The following is a 7,854-nucleotide window of genomic DNA, read 5'->3' on the forward strand; positions in this document are numbered from 1 at the left end:
TTGTTCGGAGACCAGCCTTCTGTACACGTGATGGTGCTATTTATGGGTTCTGATGTAAAATTCATCCCTAAGAAGTTGTGCTATGTTAGAAAATTCCAAGGGCACTTCACGTTGGCATTAGGGCCCTGAGCAGAGAAGGAATTCTTCAGGTATGACAAAGCTGGTGCCCAGCTCCCATGAGAACAGCCTGCAGAACCGTGAACCAATTAAACCTCTTTTCTTTACAAGTTACCCAGTCTCAGGTATTTCTTCAGAGCAATACAAGAATTGACTGATACATGGAGGGACAGCCCTTAGTGACCTTTGGTAGGGCCAGGATACACTCAGGGGGACCAAGAGCAGCTCCTGGTTTATGCCCCAACGTTCTCTGTTTGGGAATTACCTCTATGTGTCTCATGCATTTGAGTTTTTCCTTGTAACCATAGCTGCTCCCCGGCCAAGGAGCTCCAAGTCAGTGGCAGGGTTTGGGGGATGATAGGAAAAACACACTGTTTTCTTCTCTGTACTCAAATAATATTCATATCTGATACCATATGTGGTGTGGGAAGTTTTTTCACACCAACAAATTCCCCAACTCTCCAGACACCAACTGGGTGTCGGATACATTAATTTCAATTATGACCCAAACTACCTGGACCCCACAGATGAATGGCTCAGCTCCGCAAGACTGCCCTCACCACAGACGCCAAGCCCGAGTGCATACTCCCGTATTTCTGATGGACCAGCTATCAGTCAGGGTGATGCGACCTCCTGCTCACATCTGAGTCTCTGCCAGGACAGCTCAGGGAAACACTCTACTTACATTTGTGGTTTATTATAGAGAATGTGATGAAGGACATGGATAAACAGCCCAGTAAAGAGGTGCACAGGGCAAGGTATGGGGATGGGGTGTGGAGCTTTGATGCCCTCTCTGGGCACACCACCCTCTAGACACTCCCACGTGTTCATCAACCCAGGAAGTTCTAAGCCCTGTCGTTCAGGGGTTTTTATGGAGGTTTCATTATGCAGGCATAAATAATTATTAACACAATCTCTAGCCCCTCTCCCCTTCCTGGAGGATGGGGGTGGGGCTGAAAGTTCCAGGCTTCTAATCCCAGCTCTGTTTCCATCCAGGAGCCTCCAAGAGTTACCTCATTAGAATGAAAGATGCTCTAGTCCCCCAGGAAATTCTAAAGGATTTAGGAACTCTGTATCAGAAACCCGGGTCAAAGATCAAGTATTAGAACAAAGATTTTCCCAACATCTCTACTACTCAGGAAATTGCAAGGGTTTGGGGAGCTCTGTGCCAGGAACCAGCTCTGTGTGTGTGTGTGTGTGTGTGTGTGTGTGTGTGTATGTATATATTTATGATGTCACAAGGGAAACTACAGGCATTCTCCATTTCTCCCCTAGAGTCTTGAAATCCCAACCCTGATCTACATCAGCGCTTGAAGGTTTAGACAAAACCTCCTTTGGGGCACAACTGTGCTTATTCTGCTGGGACAGGGTTGATAACTGTGGACTTCAGATCAGCAGCACAACCTCCTGTTTCATCCCCTCTTCTCAGGTACCTCGGTGTTTGTAAACATCAGAAACTATAAACTTTAAAGAAATATGGAAGCCCTTCACAAGTTCTCCTTTCTCTTAAGCTCTTGATTCTTTTATGAGAAAGAGAAGATCTCCCTACGGGTCAATCCGTGGCTGGAGAACAAAACCCGCCCATCTCATTATTTGCGGTAACTGTGCAGGCTGCAAGACGCAGTGATTGTGCACCAGCCACTTCCCCCAGAGGACTCCTTGGCCTCCTGGTAGTGTCCAGCTCAGCCCAGGAGTTGTTGCCCAAGCACGTCAGCTAGGCTGCTGTTGGAAACAGAAGGTGACTCTGGGCCTGGCTTCACTTTTCTGTAGCCAAACAGCTCTATTGAATGAGAGGCCAGCGTGGCTGGCATGCTCCTGTAGGGAAAAAGAAACAGTTTCCCCCTTACCCTTCCAAGAGTTCAGCTGGGGCCCCTTTAACAAAAGATACATTAGCGAGACAGAGAGACAAACAGAAGTTTATATACATCAAGGTACCCAAGGAAATGGTTGCCTCAAGGAGACGGCTTAGCATCAGGGCCAAGATACCTTCTACTGTTTCCAGAGCTTCTCCAGTGTCTGCTGTTTCTAAAAAAAAAAAAAAAAAAAATCAGCTCACAATGCCAAAGAGGCCTATTTGGGAGCAGTGTATTCTGGTCTCCAACACTCACACAAGCACCCACAGGTACAGCCCTTCACCTGTGCCCCTGGGGTGGAATCCAAGCAGAGCCTCACCCTTCCTTCTGCAGGGCACTCCTGTTCAGTCCCAGGACGCCTAGTTCACATCCCTGGATTTCTCAGCCCTTGGCTCTGCCATCCATCAAAGCTCCATGGTGGTCTCCTTTCACTCTGCCTTCAATGGAAAACCAGGTGAATATCATTTCTTCCAACGAGTGCCCCTCAAATGTGAGCATTGCCTGCTAAGAATGGATTGCGAGGCCACTTAAAAGAAGTTTGCATTGCCAATAATACTGCTGTCCTTAAGACATTCTGCCTGGTTTGAGAACATGCATTCACTCATGGTTTCCTATTTGGAAGGCACATGGATGAGGGCATGAAGCCGGGTGCAACTGGGAGTAAAGAGGCAGGAAACATTCTCAGGAGATGAAGCTAAGTTGGCTCCATCCCTTGTCAGCCTCTTTGTTCTGAAGGCTCCTGTCTTGTTTTTGGCTTCATGGGACAAAGAAATAGAGTTAAGAAAATGGGATCCATAGATGTTGAGAACGAGAGCTGAGCCTCTCTAGGTGATCCTTCTCACTCCTGGGCACCTGCTGTGGTCACAGCCAAGGGCCTTGAGCAGAAGCTGCCTTGTCCAACTTCGTGCCCCACGGGGCTTGACGCACACAGAAGGGTTTAACTGTTTGTCCATATCCACAGGAGCCTGCCTTCTACCATGCTTGTGAGAGGGTGGGCTGGGTGAGTCTTGGGCTCTCTGGCATTTATTCAGTGGATATTGACAGAGCATCTATGATGTGTCAGGTGGTGTTTTGGATGCCGGGATATATCACTAAGCAAAAGAGACCCAGTCCCCAGCCCTAGAGGAGAGGAGTCATGTTCCATCACCAGCACAGAGAGACAACTACTGAACGACAAACATGATCAGTAACTGATAGAAGATATCAGAGTACATGCAGGGCTTGGAGTGTGGTGAAGAGGCAGGTTGCAGTGTCCACAGAGCGGGCAGCAGAGGCCCTAGTGAGAAGGAGAGGTTTGAGCTGGAAGTGAAAGTCATTTGGGCTGGGGAAATCTGATGGAAGAATATTCCCTGGAGCAGGGTGGGCGGCCAGAGCAGCAAAGACCATGGGGAGCCTGCAGTGCACAGCCGGATGACCTTGTGGGGCTGGGAGAGGAGTCCCGGGGTGGCAATGGGCTGGGCTATGCAGGGCTAAGGCTGTAAGGACTTCGGTTTTCTCTCTGGATGAAATGGAAAGCCACTGAAGCATTTTCATCAGAGAACAGACATGACCTCACTCAGATTTAAAATGACCCCTCTAACTGCCGTGTTGAGGAGACTCCCTATGGGGCAAGAGCAAAAGTGTCAGGGGCCTTTGAACCAGAGTGACTCTGTCTTGAATAGGAGCTAGGTAAAATAAGGGTGAGACCTACTGGGTTGCATTCCCAGAAGGTTAGGCATTCTAAGTCACAGGATGAGATACGAGATAGGCACAAGATACAGATCATAAAGATCTTGCTGATCAAACAGGTTGCAGTAAAGAAGCTGGCTAAAACCCACCACAACCAAGACGGTGATGAGAGTGATTCCTGGTCGTCTTCACTGCTACACTCCCACCAGCGCCACGACAGTTTACAAATGCCATGGCAACATCAGGAAGTTACCCTGTACAGTTTAAAAAGGGTATAATGAATAATCCACCCCTTGTTTAGCATATCATCAAGAAATAACCATAAAAATGGGCATCCAGCAGCCCTCGGAGCTGCTCTGTCTATAGAGTATCATTCTTTTATTTCTTTGCTTTCTTAAGAAACTTGCTTTCACTTTACAGACTTTCCCTGAATTATTTCTTGTGCAAGATCCAAGAACTCTCTTTTGGACCCCTTTCCTGTAACAAAAGGAGAAACAATTCAGTGGTCACTGCAGGAATCCAGGACAGACAGATGATGGTGGCTCTGGTCAAGCTGGAAGTTGTGGAGATGGGGAGGAATCGTCAGATGCTGGGGACATTCAGAAAGTAGAAGCAACAGGTTTTCTTGTGGATTGGATGAGAGGATGATACAAAGTAATGACTCCACTGATTTGGGCCTTGGAGACTAGAAGGATGGTGCTGGCATCAGCTAAGCAGGAGAAGGCTGTGGGTAGAGAAGGATTGGGTGGGAGCATCGGGAAGTCCTTGTCGTGCTAGCTCAGTTGCTGATGCCTGGTCCACATCCAGGTATGGATGCTGAGTAAGCGGTTGGATGCACAAGTCTGGGCATCAGGAGACAAGTCTGTGCCAGAGACATAAATGTTGATGTTGTTGGCACGTATGTGGTGTTTAAAACGAGAGCCTGGCCAGACTCACCAAGGGGTGAGGGCAGAAGAGGCCCCCGCACCAATGCTGAGCAACTGCAATGCCAGGAGCTTAGGGAACAAAGGGAGAACCCAGCCAAGGAGGGAATCAGGAGCAACCACTGCACAGCAGGAGGAAATGTGAGTGTGCAGCATCCGCAGCCCAGGGAAGCCATGAGAGAAGGAAGTGCTTGTAGGCAGGGAGAGTGATCACTGTATCCAAGATGCTGTCAAGAGGAGGACTGAGAGTCCCCACTGGATTTGGCAAAGTGTGGACGTTGGTGAACTTGAGGGCGTGGATATTGACTCCAGAGTTCGCAACTGGTCTTGAGATTTCGGCTCAGACATCCCCAGAAAGTGAAGGCAGGCTGACCACTCTCCCTTATTTTCCTTTCCTTTCCTTGAGGTGTTCCCACAACGACGTTCCTGGGGGTGCTCTTTTACCTTCGGAGCTGTGACAGGGTAAGTGTGAATATGGGACTGCAGGTGGCCTTTGGGATGCCCTGCAGAGGGGAGCTTGTGCTGGAGCAAGGCAGGGTCTGGACAGGAACATAGAGTAGAAACCATTTCCAAGCTGGGTCCATCCACTGCTGAAGCTGGAGTCACCCCACGCCTTGGAGTTTCTGATTCTGTGGCAGCAGAACTCTTCTTTGTCCTAAAGCTTGTTCAGATTATGTTTTAATCACTTGCAACTTTTTTTTTTTTCTTTTGGAAGTAAAGTCTAGTGTCAATCACTGCATAGGGAGGGAGGGGGCTGAATTTGAAATCAGCGTCTTTATTTCCCCAAGTCTCTAAAGATCTGTAGTGCTCTCTACATGGTTACAAATCCTATTTCACACCAGGATTGTTTTGTTCTTCCACCAGCTTCCCCCAAATAAGCAGGAATTGGTGGAAAGCATTTCAAGAGATTGTCATGGAGATGGAAAAAGTGTTCTTAAATAGATGACTGGAGAACAAATAACTCTTATTATTGGGATTATGTTATCATTGACTTTGGTATTTTAAATAAGCCCTCAGGAGAGGAATCTTTAGAACGAGAAATTGCTTAATAGGAGTTAATCTTTGTAAATTCCAGGGTAGGCAGGTGGAAAGAGGCTGAGGACTCAGATTCGTGAGGGTCCCTTCCCCTCTGGCTTTAGAACCACCTGATGCCATGAGCAGTGCATGTGCGCCAGGAACAAGGAGCAGCCAGAGCTTGCTGGGCTTTTTTAGATGTAAAGGAAATGAAAAGAACAAGAACAAGAAGAGCTTGTAACAGGCCTATTCCCCTCTGTGACACAGAAGAATTTCCAAACACCCTACTTGGGGAAGCACTTGACCCAAGGAGTGTGAGCTGTAGGAGGTAGGATGCCTCTGTCAGTGACTTGTCTGGAACCTAACAGATGCCGGGTAATCTTCACTCTTGGCTTCTGCATGTATCTTTTTATACTTCCCCAAACCCCCAGGGTATGGCCCCTGCCTGTAAATTTTTTGTTAACTCTGGTTTTCCATGACTGCTTGCTTCCCATCTCATTTCCTTGACAGCACGTATGCTAGATGGCAGCCATTGCCTTTGCCTTTTCACGTGCTTTGGGGAGTCTTCTCTCAGACCCATGGAAATGAAACCTGTCTGAGGGCAGGAACTATTCAGTTCTTCTCACCATTGTATCAGCTGGGTCTGGCATAGCACCTGGCACACAGTAGGTGGCTCAAAAATAGCTGTGGATGAATGAAAAATTGGAGTATCCCCAAAGGAGAGTAGCTTTTGGGTCTTTTCCTAAAAGTCACAGTTGTGTAGACAGACACCTGTACAGGTTCCTGAAGATACGTGTAAGCCAGGCTCTCCCAAAGCATGTGTGTGCGTGCTCCTTGCCTGGACACATGGCCTTGTCAGCACTTACAGAGAAGCCCAGGGAGAGAGACACTTGCTCTCACTGCTTCTGGTCCATTCGGTCACCTGTGCTCAGCAGCCAATACTTGACTTTTTTTTTGGAAGCAGTCTTCTACATCTCAGTATGGACCACCTGATGTCTGTCAGTTTATACCTGCAGATTCTCCTGACTACGGAGAAAGCAGGGCTTTCATCTCTGGGATGGCATGGAGCTGTTGCATTTCATCTGTCAGTGCCCTTTTAAAAATAGCAAATGCTGTTTATCCAGTCACAATAGCAAGTGGCTACTGATGCTCAGCTTACCGGATACGCTACAGGTACAGACGGAGTGTCCCTCATCCAAAAATCCAAAATCTGAGAAGTTCCCAAATCTGAAATGCCCCCCAAATTATAACCTTTTGAGCATTAATATGATGCTAAAGAAATACTCATTGGAGCACCAGGAATTTCAGATTTTTGGATGAGGGATGCTCAACTGGTAACTGTAATGCAAATATTCCAAAATCTGAAAAAATCTCAAATCTGAAACACTTCTGGTTCCAAACATTTTGGATAAGGAATTCTCAACCTGTACTACTGTTTTATGTTCTTTTAGAGTGTCCAAGTAGCCCTGGACAACCACAGGAGGAAGAAGAGACCAAACAGTGAACATCTAGGATGGGTCTTCCCCTGTGTCTGATATTCTAGACTGGAGGACTCACACAGAAGAAGGCAGGTTGCTAAGGCACCATCAAAGCTGCCCAAAGATGATGTGTCAAAGTTGGCTTTCTTCCTCTAATACATCTTGAATTTCATGGATGTGACATTTTATTTCAAGAGGAAATCGATATTCTGATTGGCAAATAGACACAAATGTTGCATTCATTCTCCAAAATGTTACACCAACATGACAGACACTTTTTGTCCCCAACAGGGCAAGAGGGGATGTTTGAACACATTTTGCTCAAATAGAAATAAGAGGGGAAAGGGGAAGAGAAAGGGCAGGAGGAAATGGTACATAAACATTTGATTATGGAAATGACAAGACAGCTGCCTGCCCTAGCTCCCTACTGGGTCCACACCTCCTGGATCAGAGGCAGAGGAATTCAACCAATGGAAGGTGATGTTGGTTTCATTACCTGGCACAGCCTATACAGGCATGTGTTTTGGTGCGAACTTCCATGCAGATTTGCTCAGCAATTTCTCTGTACTAGGGAAAGATGAATAAGTCATTGCAGCTGCCCTACAAGAGGCCTCCCCTCTTGTTTGGAATCCCATCCAGGGCACATTATTCTGGAGGAAGACCTCATTCTTGCATCACCCAACCCACTGAGCCTTCCGTTTTAATGTCGGCAAGAACACTTCCTTAATCTGAGCTGCTTAACAGTGCACAGAGCCCGTTCACAGGTGCTCTCTGGCTGAGTTCCCATAGGTGCTTTGTAGA

The 7,854-nt window shown here is 47.3% G+C and overlaps 1 long non-coding RNA gene across 2 annotated transcripts; it reads left to right on the forward strand.

Annotated features, from left to right (window-relative positions):
• Window positions 1-542: 542 nt before the first annotated feature.
• On the forward strand, window positions 543-7,221 carry LOC105479820 (uncharacterized). 2 transcript variants are annotated; one of them, XR_003017481.2, is made up of 5 exons: window positions 543-875; window positions 1,393-1,546; window positions 2,304-2,424; window positions 4,059-5,023; window positions 7,027-7,221. It is a non-coding gene; the product is annotated as an uncharacterized lncRNA (long non-coding RNA). The 2 variants fall into 2 exon arrangements; XR_011609562.1 differs by having other exon boundaries at window positions 587-875; window positions 4,968-5,023; window positions 7,027-7,219.
• The last annotated feature ends 633 nt before the right edge of the window (window positions 7,222-7,854 follow it).

Source organism: Macaca nemestrina, chromosome 1, assembly GCF_043159975.1.
Source record: "Macaca nemestrina isolate mMacNem1 chromosome 1, mMacNem.hap1, whole genome shotgun sequence".
Lineage (NCBI taxonomy): Eukaryota > Metazoa > Chordata > Mammalia > Primates > Cercopithecidae > Macaca > Macaca nemestrina.